The sequence below is a fragment of the Lepisosteus oculatus genome, unplaced genomic scaffold (assembly GCF_040954835.1).
Source record: "Lepisosteus oculatus isolate fLepOcu1 unplaced genomic scaffold, fLepOcu1.hap2 HAP2_SCAFFOLD_432, whole genome shotgun sequence".
Taxonomy (NCBI): Eukaryota; Metazoa; Chordata; class Actinopteri; order Semionotiformes; family Lepisosteidae; genus Lepisosteus; species Lepisosteus oculatus.
Window position 1 is genome coordinate 42,287 of NW_027167969.1, and position 24,052 is coordinate 66,338.

The 24,052-nt window shown below is 44.8% G+C and overlaps 9 non-coding genes across 9 annotated transcripts; 4 read left to right on the plus strand and 5 right to left on the minus strand.

Annotated features, from left to right (window-relative positions):
• Window positions 1-59: 59 nt before the first annotated feature.
• Window positions 60-132, minus strand: trnar-ucg (transfer RNA arginine (anticodon UCG)). The gene has a single exon. It is a non-coding gene; the product is annotated as a tRNA-Arg (tRNA).
• A 1,193-nt stretch (window positions 133-1,325) lies between these two features.
• On the plus strand, window positions 1,326-1,399 carry trnan-guu (transfer RNA asparagine (anticodon GUU)). Its single transcript has one exon. It is a non-coding gene; the product is annotated as a tRNA-Asn (tRNA).
• A 1,537-nt stretch (window positions 1,400-2,936) lies between these two features.
• On the plus strand, window positions 2,937-3,018 carry trnas-uga (transfer RNA serine (anticodon UGA)). Its single transcript has one exon. It is a non-coding gene; the product is annotated as a tRNA-Ser (tRNA).
• Window positions 3,019-4,573: 1,555 nt separating this feature from the next.
• trnar-ucg (transfer RNA arginine (anticodon UCG)) lies at window positions 4,574-4,646 on the minus strand. Its single transcript has one exon. It is a non-coding gene; the product is annotated as a tRNA-Arg (tRNA).
• A 4,754-nt stretch (window positions 4,647-9,400) lies between these two features.
• On the minus strand, window positions 9,401-9,473 carry trnar-ccu (transfer RNA arginine (anticodon CCU)). The gene has a single exon. It is a non-coding gene; the product is annotated as a tRNA-Arg (tRNA).
• Window positions 9,474-12,829: 3,356 nt separating this feature from the next.
• trnar-ccu (transfer RNA arginine (anticodon CCU)) lies at window positions 12,830-12,902 on the minus strand. The gene has a single exon. It is a non-coding gene; the product is annotated as a tRNA-Arg (tRNA).
• A 6,255-nt stretch (window positions 12,903-19,157) lies between these two features.
• trnar-acg (transfer RNA arginine (anticodon ACG)) lies at window positions 19,158-19,230 on the minus strand. Its single transcript has one exon. It is a non-coding gene; the product is annotated as a tRNA-Arg (tRNA).
• A 1,624-nt stretch (window positions 19,231-20,854) lies between these two features.
• Window positions 20,855-20,936, plus strand: trnas-gcu (transfer RNA serine (anticodon GCU)). Its single transcript has one exon. It is a non-coding gene; the product is annotated as a tRNA-Ser (tRNA).
• Window positions 20,937-22,275: 1,339 nt separating this feature from the next.
• Window positions 22,276-22,357, plus strand: trnas-uga (transfer RNA serine (anticodon UGA)). Its single transcript has one exon. It is a non-coding gene; the product is annotated as a tRNA-Ser (tRNA).
• The last annotated feature ends 1,695 nt before the right edge of the window (window positions 22,358-24,052 follow it).

Sequence of the window (24,052 nt, forward strand, 5' to 3'; positions counted from 1 at the left end):
TAGTTCATATACATGACGGCAACCTGTTACCGAGGAACCTGAGAGGTTTAAAAGCCTCACGAGCCAGGCAGGACTCGAACCTCCAATCTTCTGATCCGAAGTCAGACGCGTTATCCATTACGCCACTGGCCCATAGAACATGCGCTTGCACTCCACCACAGAGAGCTCTACACTGCTACTAGTAGTACACTTCCCCATCTAAATTTTCACAGCAAGAAACTTGTGTTTCCTACTATTTTTATCAGGTTTAAAATATCATCTCCTTAAAACAGAAAAAGTGTTGATGTGTCGTGCTGAAATTCCGATTGATTTTGAATTCAAAGAAAAAAGGTTTTCTTCCAAAACACCATGAAATTGTCACATCTTGCAGACAATAGGTGTATTCCATGTTGAAAAGAGAAGAAAGAAAACCATGGAGCCTTTTACAGGTGTGAGGCTTCTTCAGGTGTGAGAAGACCTCACAGTCGAAACGCTGTGTTTCCGTTCTTCTCTTTTCAGCATGCAATAAACCTAGTACTTGTTCCTTTGCAGCCGAGGCATGCTGACGTAGCTACCCAGCTGAACATCTTGCAGACTCTACAGTACTTCTCTCCTGTAGAAGTAAAGCAGGGCTTGCTGGGTGAGCTTTTGCTCCGGTAAATTAGGTCACGTGTCATGTTAAATCACTTCTTCTAAACACAACATTTGCTGGTGCTAGCTTTCCCCATGAAAAGAGACATTTCCCTTACAGTACATGACATATCGTTTTTATTCTATCAATAAGTATAGAAATTAAACAAAAGAAAAAATGGTGTCGCCAAAGAATGCACAGCTCTGTCGCCTTGGGGAGGTGTCAAGGGCATTGAGCTCCTTGGACATGAAAAGTGCCCGATAAATGCCATTTCTCATCATTTCTCTTGGCGTCAGTTCTGCTATTAAATGGGACGGAGGCAACGGGTTCAGAGAGCAGGTTAAGTGCACACCGAACGCAGATGTGTCCAAGTGTCTGTAAAAGCGCGGTGCTCCGCTGGCGCTGTTCCCTAGTGGCTTAAAGTGCCCGCCTAGTAAGCAGGCGATCCTGGGTCTGAATACCAGCGGTGCCTCTCTCCGTGTCTTGTTGTGCCGAATGTCTCATTTCAGACAAACATGTACAGCTTGGTTCAGTTTAATGCAAGAATTCATTTCCTTTCTGGAATAACTTGTTTTTGAAGAAATCCATACAGCTTGTGAAAGATGAAATCCATTTCTTGGTTGTCAGTGGAAAAAGATTGCCGGCTGCAAGAAGCGCAAGTGATTGTTTTCTTTGACCATAAACCTGCAAATGTAGGGAGCACAAGCGGCCGTCAGTCTCTGTGGCGCAATCGGTTAGCGCGTTCGGCTGTTAACCGAAAGGTTGGTGGTTCAAGCCCACCCAGGGACGCATGTCTCCGTTTTTCCAATGTAAACATCATCACCGCTAAAGAAGATGGCGCAGAAGGCTCCACAGTCGAAACGTTGTGCTTCTTTTCTTCTCTTTTCAGCATGGAGTAAACCTTTGCTTGATCCTTTGCAGCCTACGCATGCTGACACAGCTACCTTTCTCTTAACGCACCTCAATCATTATTCACCAAAACCATCAGCAGAATGTGTCGCCTTTGTGGTGATGTCACTCCTCTGCTTCACAAATGTCCTTAGTGACGGACCATTTCATTCTGCCATTTTTCCGGAGCGGTTATTGATTGCTCCATCATTTCCCTCATACTTTCCATCCCAAGATTGAAAAAAAAAAAACAGAAACAGGCTGATAGGACGACAATCAAATTGCAAAAACTCATCAAAGCACTCGATAGAGTATTTGAATCCACAAGTAGCTACGAGCAACTTTGTCCTGGCTTGCATGAAAGTCGGAAAATGTCAAAAAGAAAAAGATGGTGGCTTTTTCATATTTGTTCTTTTATTTTTAGTTCGTTGGCTCTTCTGTCCATTGTCCTCCTGCCTGGCTCTTGACCTGTGACTGTCTGAACGCACACATTAGACTTTCAGGCGGGGGATTTGTCCTGAGCCTCTGTGAAAGACCCACCCACCCCCATAAATAACTGCTCTAGAAACACATGAATGCAAAACTAAACCACAGCTTAAAGAGGAGCTCCAACTCAGTGCCATACTAATGTAAACGAAGTAATACTAAGACATGTTCTTATGGATTTGTCTTACCTTGAGATATGTAATTGGATTTCAGGATTAACTTCCTCATTCAATGTACTGGTGATTCTTTGCCTGGTCAGTACCTGGGTGGGAGACCTCCAACGAACAATTAAGCTTGCTGCTGGAAGTGGTGTTAAGAGACTCTTAGGATCTTCCAGAGGTGTCTGTCCAATAGCACTAGTTGCCTTAGAGCTGGCTCAAACATTGCTCAAGAGTCTACCTTTCACAGATGCGCAAAGATGAATGATGGGGGTGCACGCTTCAAGGAGCCTTCCAACTGTAGGGACCGATTAGAGACGATCCGTAGCATGTGTTCATTTCCATATACGCCCCGTGTCTCAACGGTAGGACAGAGTCAAATACTGCCTCGACACGTAACAGCGTTATATTAAACCGCAGGACTTGAGGGCTGTTTTGTTTGAATGTTCAAGGCATTGGTAAGAGCGTAGGTCAAGGGCCATTGGTGCATCTCCTGTAACTGGAGTAAAAATGCTATTCAAAGTGCAGTGACTAAAATCGTCGTCCAGATGTCTCTGTTGTTGATTGCTTTCTGTCTAAGAACGTTCTGTTTTCATGTCCGAACGGGGAGACTTTATCATTCCAACTTGAAGCCACCCTTAAGTCCTCTGAGGTGTGTGTGTGTGTGCTTGCACGTATGGCGTAAAAGGTTTCTTAAACGGAGAGCGAACTTGAAAAAAGTTGCCTCCGCTGCCGCCGCCGCCTCGCACTCCCTGTTCGATTGTAGCAAGAAGGCAGCGGCCGCGGCGCTTGCTGTAGTCGTGGCCGAGAGGTTAAGGTGACGGACTTGAAATCCGTTGGGGTCTCCCCGCGCAGGTTCAAATCCTGCCGACTACGGCGTCCTTTGCATTTGGTTGCGTGCGTGCGTGTAAAAGGACCGGCGCCGTTTCGTTTTCACTGGGACCTTTAACACTCTAAATCGCCTGGACCCACAGCCTGTGAAATCGATTCTTCAGCACCCACGATGGACGCTTTGCCGCTGGACACAGAGAACGATGCTTTTCTGCAACGAGCTTTCCAGCTGAATTTTCTCGGCAGCTCCGTACTGAACCTGTTCTCCATTGCAACATAGCGGAGGCTCGTCACGTCTATAGCAAGGCTGTGTAGGACCGCATACGCCACAGTGACTTGTACACAGACCACATGAAAGGCAAGCAAAATACACTTTTAAAATTCCAAAGACTCACAAGGTCAGAGAAACAGCGATGACCTGAACAGATCAGTTACAGAAGTCTAGGTTGACCTTTTTAGAGCTGTAATTGCATTTTTGTTTAATAGAAGATCAAATCTACTCGCATGTACCAGCACCTTACAGTTTATTGATGTTAATTCTGTTTAAGTAATAAGATTGCTAACGATGTTGGACTTTAGCCGGTGTTTTTTAGAACAAATTGCTTACACTTCTGTAAGGAATACGCAGTACGTGCCTTTGTCAGTCATTGCTCACCATACCTGTAACTTTCTAATCTAACTCACTTCCTCAAATGGTGAAGGTCCACAAACATAAATGAAAAAAAAAACCCTTGTTGTAGATGAGGTGCACAAAAAAGCAGCCCCTGATAGTGTATAACACATTTATACTATTGCAGAGACACATGTAACATATATATACTGTATATATATATGAAACAGAAATAGAAACAGAAACAGGAATCGCTTACTCACCTGGAGAATCTCTGTAGGAATATCTAGCATTTATCAATGGAAATAAAAGCTGCTTTAATACAGTGCATGTTCAAACTCAAACCCTCAGCTGCTGTTCTTGTTTGTTTTGGGACAAATTGCAACTGAGCATCGCATGAGCCGTTACGTACCCTTATCTGTTAGGGAATTTCAAGGGAGGAGTTAGGTCAGAATGGGTAGGCTGCAAAACAACAAGTAAAGATTTATTCCAAGATGAAACGTTGTGGCGGTTTTCTTATCTTTTCAGCATGGACTAAACTTTTACGTGTTCCTTATATGCTATATATGTATATATTAGCACCAATGTCGTTCTTAAAAACTAACATGAAATTGTCAGGGACATTCAGCTATATACAAAGACGAGACAGACAAAGTAATAATTCTGTATTAACGTGGCCTACATACTGACGCAATGATCAAACTAACTGACATGTTCTGATTCAGATCCCCTGCAGTTCATGCCAATTAGAACAATAGCAATGCTGAGTCCTCCCCACCCTACCGAGCACAAATTCAGCTGCTCTCCAGTTCTGTTCTGCATGTTTTTTCATTGCAATTGAGCTCGGAGCTGGAGATGATCTCCATACAGTTCTGTGTTCACCAGCCCGCACTTGCGTGCTAATTTACGGGTTGTGGCAAATGCTTTTCTATAGTTCATATACATGACGGCAACCTGTTACCGAGGAACCTGAGAGGTTTAAAAGCCTCACGAGCCAGGCAGGACTCGAACCTCCAATCTTCTGATCCGAAGTCAGACGCGTTATCCATTACGCCACTGGCCCATAGAACATGCGCTTGCACTCCACCACAGAGAGCTCTACACTGCTACTAGTAGTACACTTCCCCATCTAAATTTTCACAGCAAGAAACTTGTGTTTCCTACTATTTTTATCAGGTTTAAAATATCATCTCCTTAAAACAGAAAAAGTGTTGATGTGTCGTGCTGAAATTCCGATTGATTTTGAATTCAAAGAAAAAAGGTTTTCTTCCAAAACACCATGAAATTGTCACATCTTGCAGACAATAGGTGTATTCCATGTTGAAAAGAGAAGAAAGAAAACCATGGAGCCTTTTACAGGTGTGAGGCTTCTTCAGGTGTGAGAAGACCTCACAGTCGAAACGCTGTGTTTCCGTTCTTCTCTTTTCAGCATGCAATAAACCTAGTACTTGTTCCTTTGCAGCCGAGGCATGCTGACGTAGCTACCCAGCTGAACATCTTGCAGACTCTACAGTACTTCTCTCCTGTAGAAGTAAAGCAGGGCTTGCTGGGTGAGCTTTTGCTCCGGTAAATTAGGTCACGTGTCATGTTAAATCACTTCTTCTAAACACAACATTTGCTGGTGCTAGCTTTCCCCATGAAAAGAGACATTTCCCTTACAGTACATGACATATCGTTTTTATTCTATCAATAAGTATAGAAATTAAACAAAAGAAAAAATGGTGTCGCCAAAGAATGCACAGCTCTGTCACCTTGGGGAGGTGTCAAGGGCATTGAACTCCTTGGACATGAAAAGTGCCCGATAAATGCCATTTCTCATCATTTCTCTTGGCGTCAGTTCTGCTATTAAATGGGACGGAGGCAACGGGCTCAGAGAGCAGGTTAAGTGCACACCGAACGCAGATGTGTCCAAGTGTCTGTAAAAGCGCGGTGCTCCGCTGGCGCTGTTCCCTAGTGGCTTAAAGTGCCCGCCTAGTAAGCAGGCGATCCTGGGTCTGAATACCAGCGGTGCCTCTCTCCGTGTCTTGTTGTGCCGAATGTCTCATTTCAGACAAACATGTACAGCTTGGTTCAGTTTAATGCAAGAATTCATTTCCTTTCTGGAATAACTTGTTTTTGAAGAAATCCATACAGCTTGTGAAAGATGAAATCCATTTCTTGGTTGTCAGTGGAAAAAGATTGCCGGCTGCAAGAAGCGCAAGTGATTGTTTTCTTTGACCATAAACCTGCAAATGTAGGGTGCACAAAAGACTGTCAGACTCTGTGGTGCTGAAAAGTTGGTGGTTCAAGCCCCTCCAGTATGCGTGTCTCAGTTTTTCCAATGTAAACATCATCACCATCGCTAAAGAAGATGGCGCAGAAGGCTCCACAGTCGAAACGTTGTGCTTCTTTTCTTCTTTTTTCAGCATGGAGTAAACCTTTGCTTTATCCTTTGCAGCCTAAGCATGCTGACGCAGCTACCTTTCTCTTAACACGCCTCAATCATTATTCACCAAAACGATCAGCAGAATAAGTCGCCTTTGTGGTGATGTCACTCCTCTGCTTCACAAATGTCCTTAGTGACGGACCATTTCTTTCTGCCATTTTTCCGGAGCGGTTATTGATTGCTCCATCATTTCCCTCATACTTTCCATCCCTAGATTGAAAAAAAAAAAACAGAAACAGGCTGACAGGACGACAATCAAATTGCAAAAACTCATCAAAGCACTCGATAGAGTATTTGAATCCACAAGTAGCTACGAGCAACTTTGTCCTGGCTTGCATGAAAGTCGGAAAATGTCAAAAAGAAAAAGATGGTGGCTTTTTCATATCTGTTCTTTTATTTTTAGTTCGTTGGCTCATCTGTCCATTGTCCTCCTGCCTGGCTCTTGACCTGTGACTGTTTGAACGCACACAGTAGACTTTCATGCAGGGGATTTGTCCTGAGCCTCTGTGAAGGACCCACCCACCCCCATAAATAACTGCTCTAGAAACACATGAATGCAAAACTAAACCACAGCTTAAAGAGGAGCTTGTCATGACCGCCAGGCAGTTAAGACCAACTCTTAAGCAATCTAAACAGCACCAGCAGAGGGTGATTATTAACAAACGCCGCCGCACGAGTTAACCCACCTGCACACACTCCACCGTGGGGTACGCAGTGCTATTTTTACCATCTTTACTTGCTTCCCGCTGGTATTGAGTCTACTCCTTGAGAGCTCTACCTGGCGTTTTTTCCATTACCTCGTTTATTCTGGATATTGGACTCCCCTTCTGCCTTTTCGACTTTGGACCTCGCCTCTCACCTCGGACTGTTTGCCACCAGTGTTCTCCCTGGATTACGACTTACCTTACGCCTCTTGACCACGAAACAAAGCAAAGCAGAGCAAAACAAAATGAACAAACGAAAAGCCTCACGTCCCGCACTTGCGTGTAACGCCGTTACGTGCCCAAGCGGTATTGTACTTCATCTTAGCACTGCACCCCGGGGCGTACGGTATATGGGAACGAGCACACGCCACAAATCGTCTCGAATCACTCCCTACAGCTGTAAGGCACCTTGAAGCGTGCACCCCCAACATTTTTCTTTGCGCATCTGTGAAAGGTAAACTCTTGAGCAAACTCTGAACCAGCTCTAAGGAAACTAATCCGATTAGACGTTACTTTGACTCATCCTTTAAGGGAACCTTGTTAATTGGAGAAATCAATGATTTCGAATGAATTCTGTATGCGTTAAAAGACAGCTATACACAGAAAACATGCAGGACACTTCTCATGATGTTTCCCGAGCCGAAACACAGTGCGTTTTTCCAAGCCCTCTGACAAAGCCCGCCCACTGAAAACTGCAGCAGATCGTGTAAAGACGTTCAAATTTGTAACTACTGCACGCACAGGAAGCAGAATAAATTCCTCTTTTCAAACTGTCAAAGGTTTGCTTTGCGAACACTGCAGGACATCGCACAATCTCTTTTGAATGGGGACAAACGATTTCTTATGGGGCACAGTAAGTACAGACGTTTAAAAAGCTCCACTCATGCCGACGATGCAGCATGAAGAAGCGCAACCTAACGTTTGCATTCCTAGCAAATTCCTTTTATTTTTTGATAAATAAAGACAGTCTTGTTTAACAAACAACACACACAACATTTTACATTGTCAATTCAATTCAAATCAATGTATTTCTATATAGCACCTTTCACAACAAGGTTGTCCCAAGGCACTTAACAATGCAAGTTGTTAAGAGCCTTGTGTCTAATATGCCGCCTAGGTAACGTGCTGTCTCTTTGAGGCAGATGTTTAAATCCTCTGAGTTAAGTGCTGAAGTTATAGTAGTCCTATCAGTATTGTTGCCTCCGATCAACAGATCCTCATTTTTCTCAGAGTTGAGTAACAAAAAGTTTTCACACATCCAAGTATTTCCTTCCTTAATGCATTTAACTAAACTGATAATAGAAGAGTTGTCGTTTGGTGTAAACAAAATGTTTATTTGAGTGTCATCAGCATATGAATGAAAGTTCATATTATTTTTTCATATTATCCTACCTAGCAGCAGCATGTAGAGAGAGAGAGCAATATTGGTCCCAGCACTGATCTTCTGGTACCCCAAATTGAACTGGTGACATTGATGAAGCAGTACAATTATTAGATATTTGAACATAATGAAAACGATGAGTAAAATGTGAAGTAAACCACTGAAGGACGGTTCCAGATAAGCCAACCTCAAACTCAAGCCTGTGTAACAAAACAGAGAGGTCAACCGTGTCAAAGGCAGCTCTAAGATCTAGAAGCAAAGCACAAGCACTGTTGCATTCCCTGCATCAGTAGCTAAGAGAATATCATTTACGACTCTTGTTAATGCAGTTTCAGAAACCAGACTAAAATTTCTCAAGTATATTATTTGAATCCAGATATGATTGACGTTGGGCAACAACTATTCTCCCAAGACTTTTAGATTGAAATGGGACCTTTGAGACAGGCCTGTAGTTGTTAAGAACTTGTTGATCCAAATTTGACTTCTTAAGAGCGGTCTAACAACCGCTACCTTAAATTGATCAGGTACAACGCCTGACGCAAGCGATGCATTCATCATACTAATTATAGGTCCTGCCAGTCCTTCGAGGGAATCTTTGACTAGCTGAGTGGGGATGGGATCTAGCGAACAGGTGGTTGACTTTGTCTTACGTCTGTGTTTATGAGTCCACCATAAGAAGAAATCTGAACAGGAGTGGTGATCATGCGAGGTCACCATGGAGGAAACCACTGCTCTCCCCCCAAAAAAAACCACCACTGCCCCTCTCAAGTTTGCTAAAGACCACATGGATGTTCCACAGCAACTCCTGGAACAATGTTCTGTGGACAGTGACAAAAGTTGAACATGTTGGTAAATGTGCACAACGTTATGTTTGGAGATAACAAAACACTGCATACCAACTCCAAAACCTCATCCCACCTGGGAAGCATAGCGGAGGCTGTACGGCTTGCAATCATCGAGGGACCGATGAATTCCAAGATGTATCAGGAAATTCTACAGCAGAATGTCAGGGTGTCTGCCTGTGATCTAAAACTCGAAAGACGCTGGGTCATGCAGCATGACAAAAACAAAGGAGTACATCAACAACAGAGTGGCTGAAACAATAGAAATTCCGTATTTTGGGATGGCCGAGTAAGAGTCCTGACCCCAATCCCATTGAAGTGCTGTGGCGTGATCTGAAGCAGGCCGTTCAGTGCAAGACATCTCCCAACTGTATGTGAGAGAAAAGCAGAGACGCTCACTGAGTAAGGTGGGGTTGCAGCTTTGCAAATCAAAAGGACATTTGTACGCTCAAAAAGGGACAGTAGCACCCCAGATGGGACTCGAACCCACAATCCCTGGCTTAGGAGGCCAGTGCCTTATCCATTAGGCCACTGGGGCACACTGGGTTGGGTCGATCACGCTGATGAAGAGCCAGTTTTTTTTTTCCTTTGCTTTTTCAAAGGGATCCCCAAAATTAGGAAAGTTAGGCAGCAGAAGGTTTACTGTGACCTGAGAAGGACCGGCATCCAATCACGGTGGTACACACACACACGCTCTCACTCATCTGAGCTACACGGCTACCAAGATGATCTCAGGTGCGCCGAGCTGGTACGGAACATATTGAACTGATCGACGGCGAATTGTCTCTCAGACAGGCTTTTCACCTCTGAGCTCCCTGACTGACAGTAATCAGCTAGGTAGTGAAACAGTCAGCTGCTTCTAAGCCTTAAACAGCTGCATCTCGGCGCTTCCACAGAGAGATGATTTGAAAGCCAAACATCGCCCATTGGGAACACCTTACTATCACTAGTTTAAGAGACTCTTAAGGTCTTGCAGAGGTGCCTGTCTAATAGCATGCGCTTTGCAAGCTATAGGTGTTTAGGCTGAGGCAGAATGCCTGTTAACAAAATGTTTTTCTAAAGGGGCCTCGCACTCTTTTCCAAGCAATGGTCACCATCCCCACCGAGTGTCACAATGTAGTCATGTCCTAGGACATCACCTGTTAGTCTCCATTTGTCTGCCACCAACACTTTAGGTTAAGGGGTCACAACCGCACCCCAAAGACCAGAGGAGCCGTTGGCGTTCTGGCGGCGCAGATTGGGCTGAAGGTGGGGCGCTTGAATCTCGCTGTTGGAGGCCGTCTGAAACTGACCCAAGCCTTTCCCTTGAATTAAATGTAAATAAATAAATGAACCCCAGATGCACATGGAATCAATCACGTGTTTCCTTTGAGCCGTTTCAAAGACTGCTCCAGAGTTTACCTTGCACAGATGCGCAAAGATTAATGATGGGGGTGCACGCTTCCAGGCGCCTTACAACTGTAGGGACTGATTAGAGACAATTCGTAGCGTGTGTTCGTTTCCATATACGCCCCGTGTTGCAATGGTAGGACAGAGTCAAATACTGCCTCGACACGTAACAGCGTTATATTAAACCGCAGGACTTGAGGGCTGTTTTGTTTGAATGTTCAAGGCATTGGTAAGAGCGTAGGTCAAGGGCCATTGGTGCATCTCCTGTAACTGGAGTAAAAATGCTATTCAAAGTGCAGTGACTAAAATCGTCGTCCACATGTCTCCGTTGTTGATTGCTTTCAGTCTAAGAACGTTCTGTTTTCATGTCCGAACGGGGAGACTTTATCATTCCAACTTGAAGCCAGCCTTAAGTCCTCTGAGGCGCATTTGTCTGCTAGCATGCATTTTGTGAAAGTTTTTTTTGTTGTTGTTAAACGGAAAGCGACTTTGAAAAAGGTTTCCGCCGCTGCCCGGCACTCTATGTTAGACTGCATCAAAAAGGCAGTGGCGGCGGTGGTGGCCGAGTGGTTAGGGCGATGGACTAGAAAGCCATCGGGGTCTCCCTGCGAAGCTTCGAGTCCTGCCGCCTACGGTGTCGTCGTGTGTCTGCGCAACAAAGGAAAAGCACCTGTTCCGCTTTTCCCGCAACTTTTAAAACGCGAATGATCTGGATTTCTACATGATTGGCTCTTAAAATGTGATCTGATCTTCATCTGACGCATAATAATAAATAAAGACAGTCTTGTTTAACAAACAACACACACAACATTTTACATTGTCAATTCAGTTCAAATCAATGTATTTCTATATAGCACCTTTCACAACAAGGTTGTCTCAAGGCACTTAACAATGCAAGTTGTTAAGAGCCTTGTGTCTAATATGCCACTTAGGTTACGTGCTGTCTCTTTGAGGCAAATGTTTAAATCCTCTGAGTTAAGTGCTGAAGTTATAGTAGTCCTATCAGTATTGTTGCCTCCGATCAACAGATCCTCAGTTTTCTCAGAGTTGAGTAACAAAAAGTTTTCACACATCCAAGTCTTTCCTTCATTAATGCATTTAACTAAAGTGATAATAGAAAAGTTGTCGTTTGGTGTGAACAAAATGTTTATTTGAGTGTCATCAGCATATGAATGAAAGTTCATATTATTTTTTCGTATTATCCTACCTAGCAGCAGAATGTAGAGAGAGAGAGCAATATTGGCCCCGGCACTGATCCGTCTGGTACCCCAAATTGAACTGGTGACGTTGATGAAGCAGTACAATTATTAGATATTTGAACATAATGAAAACGATGAGTAAAATGTGAAGTAAACCACTGAAGGACGGTTCCAGATAAGCCAACCTCAAACTCAAGCCTGTGTAACAAAACAGAGAGGTCAACCGTGTCAAAGGCAGCTCTAAGATCTAGAAGCACAAGCACTGTTGCATTCCCCACATCAGTAGCTAAGAGAATATCATTTACGACTCTCGTTAATGCAGTTTCAGAAAGCAGACTGAAATTTCTCAAGTATATTATTTGAATCCAGATACGATTGACATTGGGCAACAACTATTCTCTCAAAACTTTTAGATTGAAATGGGACCTTTGAGACAGGCCTGTAGTTGTTAAGAACTTGTGGATCCAAATTTGACTTCTTAAGGAGCGGTCTAACAACCGCTACCTTAAATTGATCAGGTACAACGCCTGACGCAAGCGATGCATTCATCATACTAATTATAGGTCCTGCCAGTCCTTCAGGGGAATCTTTGACTAGCTGAGTGGGGATGGGATCTAGCGAACAGGTGGTTGACTTTGTCTTACGTCTGTGCTCATGAGTCCACCATAAGAAGAAATCTGAACAGGAGTGGTGATCATGCGAGGTCACCACGGAGGAAACTACTGCTCTCCCCCCCAAAAAAAACACCACTGCCCCTCTCAAGTTTGCTAAAGACCACATGGATGTTCCACAGCAACTCCTGGAACAATGTTCTGTGGACAGACGTGACAAAAGTTGAACTTGTTGGTAAATGTGCACAGCATTATGTTTGGAGATAACAAAACTCTGCATACCAACTCCAAAACCTCATCCCACCTGGGAAGCATGGCGGATGCTGAGGTTTGTTGGATGTTGAGGTTTTTGTCAATAAAGGAGGTTCCACTAGCTCCTTAATATAAGGGTTCACGTACTTTTTCCATCAATGACCTTGATTGTTTAAACCATTTGGTCAATAAAGAAACAGCAATGTCAAATGTTGGGCGTATGTTGTTTGTGAAATCAGACTCTCTTTATTAATTATTATGACTTAGATAAAGATAAGATCACATGTTAGGAGCCATTCATGCAGAAATCCACATCATTCCGAAGGGCTGTTTACAAAAGTTTTTCTCCCAACTGAGAGAAAAGCAGAGACGCTCACTGAGTAAGGTGGGGTTGCAGCTTCACAAATCACAAGGACATTTGTACACTCAAAAAGGGACAGGAGCACCCCAGATGGGACTCAAACCCACAATCCCTGGCTTAGGAAGCCAGTGCCTTATCCATTAGGCCACTGGGGCACACTGAGTGGGGTCGATCACGCTGATGAAGAGCCAGTTTTTTTTTTCCTTTGCTTTTTCAAAGGGATCCCCAAAATTAGGGAAGTTAGGCAGCAGAAGGTTTACTGTGACCTGAGAAGGACCGGCATCCAATCACGGTGGTACACACACACACACTCTCACTCATCTGAGCTACACGGCTACCAAGATGATCTCAGGTGCGCCGAGCTGGTACGGAACATATTGAACTGATCGACGGCGAATTGTCTCTCAGACAGGCTTTTCACCTCTGAGCTCCCTGACTAACAGTGATCAGCTAGGTAGTGAAACAGTCAGCTGCTTCTAAACCTTAAACAGTTGCATCTCGGCGCTTCCACGGAGAGATGATTTGAAAGCCGAACATCGCCCATTGGGAACACCTTACTATCACTAGTTTAAGAGACTCTTAAGGTCTTGCAGAGGTGCCTGTCTAATAGCATGCGCTTTGCAAGCTATAGGTGTTTAGGCTGAGGCAGAATGCCTGTTAACAAAATGTTTTTCTAAAGGGGCCTCGCACTCTTTTCCAAGCAATGGTCACCATCCCCACCGAGTGTCACAACGTAGTCATGTCCTAGGATGTCACCTGTTAGTCTCCATTTGTCTGCCACCAACACTTTAGGTTACGGGGTCACAACCGCACCCCGGAGAGCAGAGGAGCCGTTGTCGTTCTGGCGGCGCAGATTGGGCTGAAGGTGGGGCGCTTGAATCTCGCTGTTGGAGGCCGTCTGAAACTGACCCAAGCCTTTCCCTTGAATTAAATGTAAATAAGAAATGAACCCCAGATGCACATGGAATCAATCACGTGTTTCCTTTGAGCCGTTTCAAAGACTGCTCCAGAGTTTACCTTGCACAGATGCGCAAAGATTAATGATGGGGGTGCACGCTTCCAGGCGCCTTACAACTGTAGGGACTGATTAGAGACAATTCGTAGCGTGTGTTCGTTTCCATATACGCCCCGTGTTGCAATGGTAGGATGAAGTCAAATACGGCTTGGACGCGTAACGGCATTCTATCCAACTGCAGGACTTGAGGGTTTTTTGTGCTTTGTTCTGTTTTCGTTGACATCGCATTCGTAAGAGCGTCAAAAAAAGGCAATTCCAGCATCTAACACGAATAAAAGGGCTATTGAAACTGCAGGGCTGCGCAGCTTCTAAAATCCTTGCACACAATTCTCCGTTATTGTTACTTCCTTCTTTCTGTCTAACAAAGTTCCCTTTTCCTGACCGGACGGGGAGACTTTATCATTCCAACTTGAAGCCAGCCTTAAGTCCTCTGAGGCGCATTTGTCTGCTAGCATGCATTTTGTGAAAGTTTTTTTTGTTGTTGTTAAACGGAAAGCGACTTTGAAAAAGGTTTCCGCCGCTGCCCGGCACTCTATGTTAGACTGCATCAAAAAGGCAGTGGCGGCGGCGGCGGCTGAGTGGTTAGGGTGATGGACTAGAAAGCCATCGGGGTCTCCCTGCGAAGCTTCGAGTCCTGCCGCCTACGGTGTCGTCGTGTGTCTGCGCAACAAAGGAAAAGCACCTGTTTTGCTTTTCCCGCAACTTTTAAAACGCGAATGATCTGGATTTCTACATGATTGGCTCTTAAAATGTGATCTGATCTTCATCTGACGCATAATAATAAATAAAGACAGTCTTGTTTAACAAACAACACACACAACATTTTACATTGTCAATTCAGTTCAAATCAATGTATTTCTATATAGCACCTTTCACAACAAGGTTGTCTCAAGGCACTTAACAATGCAAGTTGTTAAGAGCCTTGTGTCTAATATGCCACTTAGGTTACGTGCTGTCTCTTTGAGGCAAATGTTTAAATCCTCTGAGTTAAGTGCTGAAGTTATAGTAGTCCTATCAGTATTGTTGCCTCCGATCAACAGATCCTCAGTTTTCTCAGAGTTGAGTAACAAAAAGTTTTCACACATCCAAGTCTTTCCTTCATTAATGCATTTAACTAAAGTGATAATAGAAAAGTTGTCGTTTGGTGTGAACAAAATGTTTATTTGAGTGTCATCAGCATATGAATGAAAGTTCATATTATTTTTTCGTATTATCCTACCTAGCAGCAGCATGTAGAGAGAGAGAGCAATATTGGCCCCGGCACTGATCCGTCTGGTACCCCAAATTGAACTGGTGACGTTGATGAAGCAGTACAATTATTAGATATTTGAACATAATGAAAACGATGAGTAAAATGTGAAGTAAACCACTGAAGGACGGTTCCAGATAAGCCAACCTCAAACTCAAGCCTGTGTAACAAAACAGAGAGGTCAACCGTGTCAAAGGCAGCTCTAAGATCTAGAAGCACAAGCACTGTTGCATTCCCCACATCAGTAGCTAAGAGAATATCATTTACGACTCTCGTTAATGCAGTTTCAGAAAGCAGACTGAAATTTCTCAAGTATATTATTTGAATCCAGATACGATTGACATTGGGCAACAACTATTCTCTCAAAACTTTTAGATTGAAATGGGACCTTTGAGACAGGCCTGTAGTTGTTAAGAACTTGTGGATCCAAATTTGACTTCTTAAGGAGCGGTCTAACAACCGCTACCTTAAATTGATCAGGTACAACGCCTGACGCAAGCGATGCATTCATCATACTAATTATAGGTCCTGCCAGTCCTTCGAGGGAATCTTTGACTAGCTGAGTGGGGATGGGATCTAGCGAACAGGTGGTTGACTTTGTCTTACGTCTGTGTCCATGAGTCCACCATAAGAAGAAATCTGAACAGGAGCGGTGATCATGCGAGGTCACCACGGAGGAAACCACTGCTCTCCCCCCAAAAAAAACCACCACTGCCCCTCTCAAGTTTGCTAAAGACCACATGGATGTTCCACAGCAACTCCTGGAACAATGTTCTGTGGACAGACATGACAAAAGTTGAACTTGTTGGTAAATGTGCACAGCGTTATGTTTGGAGATAACAAAACACTGCATACCAACTCCAAAACCTCATCCCACCTGGGAAACATGGCGGAGGCTGTACGGCTTGCAATCATCGAGGGACCGATGAATTCCAAGATGTATCAGGAAATTCTACAGCAGAATGTCAGGGTGTCTGCCTGTGATCTAAAACTCGAAAGAGGCTGGGTCATGCAGCATGACAAAAACAAAGGAGTACATCAACAACAGAGTGGCTGAAACAGAAGAAATTCCGTATTTTGGGATGGCCAAGTAAGAGTCCTGACCCCAATCCCATTGAAGTGCTGTGGCGTGATCTGAAGCAGGCCGTTCAGCGCAAGACATCCCAAAAATATACATGAACTGAAACAGTTTTGCATAGAGGAATAGGCCAAAATACCTCCTAACCGCTGCTCAGGTCTGACCAGCCGCTACAGAAAGTGGGGATTGAGGTTTTTGTCATAAAGGAGGTTCCACTAGCTCCTTAATATAAGGGTTCACGTACTTTTTCCATCAATGACCTTGATTGTTTAAACCATTTGGTCAATAAAGAAACAGCAATGTCAAATGTTGGGCTTGTGTTGTTTGTTAAATCAGACTCTCTTTATTAATTATTATGACTTAGATAAAGATAAGATCACATGTTAGGAGCCATTCATGCAGAAATCCACATCATTCCGAAGGGCTGTTTACAAAAGTTTTTCTCCCAACTGTATGTGAGAGAAAAGAAGAGACGCTCACTGAGTAAGGTGGGGTTGTAGCTTTGCAAATCAAAAGGACATTTGTACGCTCAAAATGGGACAGGAGCACCCCAGATGGTACTCAAACCCACAATCCCTGGCTTAGGAGGCCAGTGTCTTAGCCATTAGGCCACTGCGCCACACTGGGTGAGGTCGATCATGCTGATGAAGAGCCAGTTTTTTTTCCTTTGCTTTTTCAAAGGGATCCCCAAAATTAGGGAAGTTAGGCAGCAGAAGGTTTACTGTGACCTGAGAAGGACCGGCATCCAATCACGGTGGTACACACACACACGCTCTCACTCATCTGAGCTACACGGCTACCAAGATGATCTCAGTTGCGCCGAGCTGGTACGGAACATATTGAACTCATCGACGGCGAATTGTCTCTCAGACAGGCTTTTCACCTCTGAGCTCCCTGACTGACAGTAATCAGCTAGGTAGTGAAACAGTCAGCTGCTTCTAAGCCTTAAACAGCTGCATCTCGGCGCTTCCACAGAGAGATGATTTGAAAGCCAAACATCGCCCATTGGGAACACCTTACTATCACTAGTTTAAGAGACTCTTAAGGTCTTGCAGAGGTGCCTGTCTAATAGCATGCGCTTTGCAAGCTATAGGTGTTTAGGCTGAGGCAGAATGCCTGTTAACAAAATGTTTTTCTAAAGGGGCCTCGCACTCTTTTCCAAGCAATGGTCACCATCCCCACCGAGTGTCACAATGTAGTCATGTCCTAGGACATCACCTGTTAGTCTCCATTTGTCTGCCACCAACACTTTAGGTTACGGGGTCACAACCGCACCCCAAAGACCAGAGGAGCTGTTGTCGTTCTGGCGGCGCAGATTGGGCTGAAGGTGGGGCGCTTGAATCTCGCTGTTGGAGGCCGTCTGAAACTGACCCAAGCCTTTCCCTTGAATTAAATGTAAATAAGAAATGAACCCCAGATGCATATGGAATCAATCACGTGTTTCCTTTGAGCCGTTTCAGAGACTGCTCCAGAGTTTACCTTGCACAGATGCGCAAAGATTAATGATGGGGGTGCACGCTTCCAGGCGTCTTACAACTGTAGGGACTGATTAGAGACAATTCGTAGCTTGTGCTCATTTCCCTCTATTCCCCGTGTTGCAGTGGTAGGATGACGTAAATTCCTGCTTCGACACGTAACGGCATTATAATCAAGTGCAGGAGCTGAGGGCTTTAGTTTTGTTTCGTTTTCTATGGCGTTCGTAAGCGCGCAAATCAAAGGCAATTCCTGCGTCTAACACGAATGTAAATGCTTTTGAAAGTGCAGTGTGGTGCAGCTTGTAAAATCCTTGTCCACATTTTTGGTTTGTTGATGTTTTTTCTGTCTGCCAAAGTTGCATTTTGACATCCGGACTGGGGGACTTTATCATTTGAACGTGAAGCCAGCCTTAAACCCTCTGAGGCGTGTCTGTCTGCCGGCACGAATCTTGTGAAAGGTATTTTTTTTAACGGAGAGCAACTTTAAAAAGGTTTCCGCAGCCAAATCGCAGTCCGTGTTTGATTATAGGAGAATTGCGGCGGCGGCGAGCTCGCATTTGTCGTGCTCGAGTGGTTAAGGCGATGGGCTCGAAATGCGTTGGGGCTTCCCCGCGCAGGTGCGAAACCTGCTGACTCCGGCGTCTGCCGCACGTCGCCTTGTGCCTGCGCGGCAGAGGCGAAGTGCCGCTTTTCCTTTCCTGGTACTATAACAACGCGAAATCGCTTGGACCCGCTGCCATGGAAATCAATTCTTCAGATAACTACACATTTTGCGTTCGCACCTCTGGTGCTCTACTTATGCCTTTGAAAACCTAATGAATAAAGCTGAAAGAACCGACACGATATGTAGGTGCTGGTAAAGCACGCAGTCAAGAACTGTTAACAGCAAGGGTTTCAGTGGGTTAACTGAGGAGAAGGCGTGATCGCTAATTGTTGACTTTTTATTTGGTGTTAGAAACACTCTTACTGTGCATGACGTGCAACAAATGTAGCCACAGAAATTGCATCACGCTTTCATGTATGCTATTGCAGACACCAACGTTGCCTAGATAGAAAACCGAAAAAGCCGTGGGTTTGCTTGCTGGTCTGAAGGATCTCTCTTCGAATCTCTATCATTTGTCAATGGAAGTAAAAGGCGCTGCAATCTCATACGTTCAGAATCAAACCCGCAGCTGTTGTTCGACTTTTTTTTCTTGACTAATTACAACTGAGTGTCGCATGAGCAGTTACATAAACTTGTCTGGTATATTTGAACACAAATGCCGTTCTTCAATTAAAACTAACAGTACATTGTCAGGGACATTCAGTTCTATACAAACAAGAGACAGACAAGAGAATATTTCTACCGTTCATGTGGACTACGTGTTGACTTACTGATCGGAATAATTGAAAGGTTCGGGCTCATAGCCGATGCAGTGCGTGCTAATTAGAACAGCAACGCTAAGCTCTCAGCACCGTACTGAGCCCAGGTGTTTTTCTAAAGCTGTCAGGTGCAGTTCATTTACATGAAGGAAATATCTTACTGGGTACGATTACAATGCAGTAAGTAGCACAGACTACTTAGGGAGTAGCCCGATGTGTTTAAAAACGACCCGAGCCAGGCAGGAGTCGAACCTGCAATCTCCTGATCCGTAGTCAGACGCGTTATCCATTGCGCCACTGGCCCTGGTGTGACACTGCAGGACTGTAACCCAGTGAGATGAGCACTGCACCTAGTAAAATATTACCCCCGGTCCATTCTTTTCCAAAAGTGAGAAACACCTGTTTTCTACATTTTGTCTGTTTTAAAACCATATCTCTTTAAACCAAACCAAGAGTTTGTCTTTTGCACTGATATTCTGATTCATTTCGATTTCAAAGAAAAAAAAAACATTACCTTCCAAAGCATCATAAAATTGTCCCTTCCTCCAGACTCTACTTCTCTCTTGTAGTAGTACAGCAGACCTTTCCAGGTGAGCAGATCACAGAGTCCGAAATGAGCTTCCTCCATCAAGCAAAGTACCTGAACATGACTCTGTCTTCATAAAAGCGCCCCTGTAATAAAGAAATTAAATCCGAAATCAAGAGGGCAGTTGCCTACTGAAGTTCAAGAAGTCATCAATTTTAACCCAGCAACACATTAAAGGCTGCATCTATACAAGTACGATTCTAGAAATGCTCACCAGATTACGTTTTAAGAAGGAACTGTGCCTCAGGTTCCGCCGAGATCTTAACTCGGATGGCAGGATTCAGAGTCCGGAGTGCGGACTGATGGCGCACGGAGGGTCCATATACTGTGGATCCCTCAGTGATCTTCCGCGTATTCAAACCGCCAGCGTGTGACTCCCCTGTCCCCGTGACCTCATTGCTCTGCTCTCGCCTCTGTGGAGCTGAGCCCGACTCATGGTAAAGTGGAAAAAAATATGCCCTCATCGTGGGATTTACTCTGGATCGAGGATAGATGTCACTTTTTTATCGTTGAACAGGATGTATGTGATGTGGCGACTAGGTTCAATATTGTATCCTTTTAAAAGATTAAGGACTGGGGTGAGCGTGATTTACCACCCTTTCAGCTAAGAACCCGACATGAGCACCGTTTAAGCTGCATAGACTCGGTCGTTTAACTCTTCTCCATTAGCAGGGTTAAGGTTAAAGAAAAAAAACATTGCTGACTTCTTTTTTTTTGCCAGCCGCTAGCGCTGATTAGCAATGTTTGTATTTCATGTTTTGCAAGTTCCATCCATTTTAAGAAAAACAAGTCGCGTTAAAGACAGGAAATGAATACTTGCATTTAATTAAGTCTAGCCGTAGGCGGTTGTCTGTAAGGACCAGTTCTGTTCGAGAAGACAGAACAAAGAAGGCACCACTGGGATTCGGACTCAGGATCTCCTGTTTAAGAGACAAGCGCTTTAACCAACTAAGCAACGGCGCCCCGGTAGTGTTGTCCTTTTGCAGCCACTTGGACACACCACTCAGACACATCTGCATTCGGTGTGTGCTCCGCCTGCTCGCTGAGCAAGTTGCCACCTTTACATACAATAGCAACATCGACACCAAGAGAAAGGATGACAAATGGCTTTTATCTGGAACTTTTCATGTCCAAGGAGCTCAATGTGCTTTCTGTGTACAACAGGGCCACTGAACTCCACAATGGCCACTGAACCACAGCAGTGGCTTGCTGGCTTGACATCTCCCAAGGAAAATGTTGAAATCGCATGTGGAACAGGAAAAGGACCCTTGAGTACGAGGGAAAAAAAAGAAAAAGATCATCTGGAGCGCGCCAACCCATGTCTGGACAGCCCAGTTTCATCGACGAGGTGGCCGAGTGGTTAAGGCGATGGACTGCTAATCCATTGTGCTCTGCACGCATGGGTTCGAATCCCATCCTCGTCGCTCTCTACGTTTGACGTTGGCTCTCCTTTTGTTTGCTCCAGTACTAGAGCCTTACATTTTCTAGCGGTGGCTGAACATGGTATAGTAGGCTAACGTTGGTATCGAGCAGTGGTAGTAACAGTATTTACGTGCCGCTGCTGCCAAGTGGCTCTGGGTTGAGACCGCGTTTTCACTTACTTGCAGCACAAATGGAGAAAGCGATTTTTGACAGTCTCTCGAGAGACTGCGCTAGGTGTTTAGGGATAGACTTTGTCAGTTCCCCCTGGGATGATGGCCTCTCAAATAGTTTGTGATTCCTCTAGACGTTTATACAGTAGAAGCCTGCTTCGTGGCTTAAATCCAAGCTAAGGAAACGAGTTAGAGGTCTGATGCAGAACTGCGAATTCAATGAAGGGGAACACTACAGTACATTGCACTGTATGTGTGAGGAAAGCTGCCCCCTACTGTTCCTTGTCGACCGAACAGAGGACTGTAAAGGATACCGCCAAGAAACTTTAGGATGCTGGTTGGAATCCAGCTCCAAAGAAGCCCCTTTGGGTGTTATGTAATCAAAAAGTAAGAACAGAGAATCTCCCTTTGATCAAAAGCGCAACAGAACTGTTTTCCGTGGAGCAGGTTTCAGACCCGTAGACCTGTTTTATTTGTAGGGCAGGGCGCATTCCCAAACGCGAATCTCCTGTTTTAGAAATGCTTTGGGCGGCATGAAGTGAAAATAAGAAGTGGGCTCCAGATGCACATGGAAGCAATCAAGTGTTTCATCCGAGCTGTTTCAAAGACTGCTCAACAGCTTTCCTTTTACAGAGGCCCAACGATTAATGATGGGGGCCCTTCAATGTGCCTTACGACTCTAGGGAGTGATTGAGACGATTCGTAGCGTGTGTTCATTTCCCTCTATTCCCCATGTTGCAGTGGTAAGATGACGTAAATTCCTGCTTCGACACATAACGGCGTTATAATCAAGTACAGGAGCTGAGGGCTTTTGTTTTGTTTCGTTTTCTATGGCGTTCGTAAGCGCGCAAAACAAAGACAATTCCTGCGTCTAACACGAATGTAAATGCTTTTGAAAGTGCAGTGTGGTGCAGCTTGTAAAATCCTTGTCCACATTTGTGGTTTGTTGATGTTTTTTCTGTCTGCCAAAGTTGCATTTTGACATCCGGACGGGGAGACTTTATCATTTGAACGTGAAGCCAGCCTTAAACCCTCTGAGGCGTGTCTGTCTGCCGGCATGTATCTTGTGAAAGGTTTTTTTTTTAACAGAGAGCGACTTTAAAAAGGTTTCCGCAGCCACCTCGCACTCCGTGTTAGATTATAGGAGGAATGCGGCGGCGGCGAGCTCGCTGTAGTCGTGGCCGAGTAGTTAAGGCGATGGATTTGAAATCCATTGGGGACTCCCCGCTCAGGTTCGAATCCTGCCGACTACGGCGTCTGCCGCACGTCACCTTGTGCCTGTGCGGCAAAGGCGAAGTGCCGCTTCTCCTTTCCTGGTACTATAAAAATGCTACATCGCTTGGTCCTGCTTCCATGGAAAGCAGTTCTTCAGGTAATTCTACTCTCTTACCAAAGCTGTTAGGTTCCTTTCCGTGGTGAGATGGGTTGTCATGCAACGCTGCCACATAGTGCCGACAGACAAGTGTGTTGCGGGAGAAGAGAAAAGTGTTTGAAGATTTAAGAGTGTCTTAGGTGGAGCCAAAATCAAGTGTCACAAATGCAAGTGGGAAGATTTCCAATGTTTAATATGGTCAAAATAAGCGGAAGTTACCAGCTGGTCCGGCACAGTCTGCCATGCTTTTGTCATATACTGTAAAGTGGTGTGGAACTGGGTGTCGAACTGGAGCCTCACCATTTGCATATGTGAGGCTCCAGTTATACATCGAGTGTCACATTAAATGACAAAAATGAAGAGAGTTAAAGCACCTGGAGAGGTTTTCTTACAACTTTTGAGCTGACACAGTTTTGGAAAATGTTTCCTTCACGGTGCACTGAACAACATAGGCAGCCAAGAGTCTCCAAAACAAAACAGAATGGACAGATAGGAGAAAATTCCCACTCGTCCTGAAGTTCCCAAAATCCAGCACTGAGCGTAAACAAAGTGTCTAAGTAGCGTGGGAATGCTAACCCTAACCCTAGCTGGAGTTTGAGCAATCCGGCACTGAGCGTAAGAAGATGAGTCAAAGTAACGTCTAATCGGATTAGTTTCCTTAGAGCTGGTTCAGAGTTTGCTCAAGAGTTTACCTTTCACAGATGCGCAAAGAAGAATGTTGGGGGTGCACGCTTCAAGGCGCCTTACAGCTGTAGGGAGTGATTCGAGACGATTCGTGGCGTGTGCTCGTTCCCATATACCGTACGACCCGGGGTGCAGTGCTAGGATGACGTACAATACCGCTTGGGCACGTAACGGGGTTATATGCAAGTGCAGGACGTGAGGGTTTTCGTTTGTTCGTTTTGTTTTGCTCTGCTTTGCTTTGTTTTGCTTTCCATCGCGTTGGTAAGAGCGTAAATAAAAAGGCGATTCCTGTGTCTACCACTAATGTAAGAGCTATTTCAAGTGCGACGTGGTGCGGCTTTTCAAATGCTTGTGGGCATTTCTCTGTTGTTGATTCTTTTTTTGTGTGTAACAAAGTGGCATTTTCATGTCCGGACGGGGAGACTTTATCATTCCGACATGAAGCCACCCTTAAGTCCTCTGAGGCGTGTCTGTCTGCAAGGCTTGTATTTTGGAAATGTTTTTTTGAAACGGAGAACGACTTTGAAATAGGCTTCCGCCGGCGCCTCGCGATCCAGGTAAGATTGTAGCAAGAACGCAGCGGCAGTGGGGCTTGCTGTAGTCGTGGCTGAGTGGTTAAGGCAATGGACTAGAAATCCATTGGGGTCTCCCCGCAGAGGTTCCAATCCTGCCGACTACGTTGTCCGCTTTCAGTCGGTGTGTTTCGGCACAAGCAAAGAAGCGCGCCTCTTTGCTGTTCCTGGTGGTTTTAAAACGCCCAATCGCTTGTACCCGCTGCCTTAGAAATAAGTTCTTCAGCGTCCGCAAATGGCATTTTGCAGCTGGAAGCAGATGTCGACGCGTTTTGCACAGAGCACCAAAAAAGCGTCTTTTTTAAAGGCCCAGGCACTGA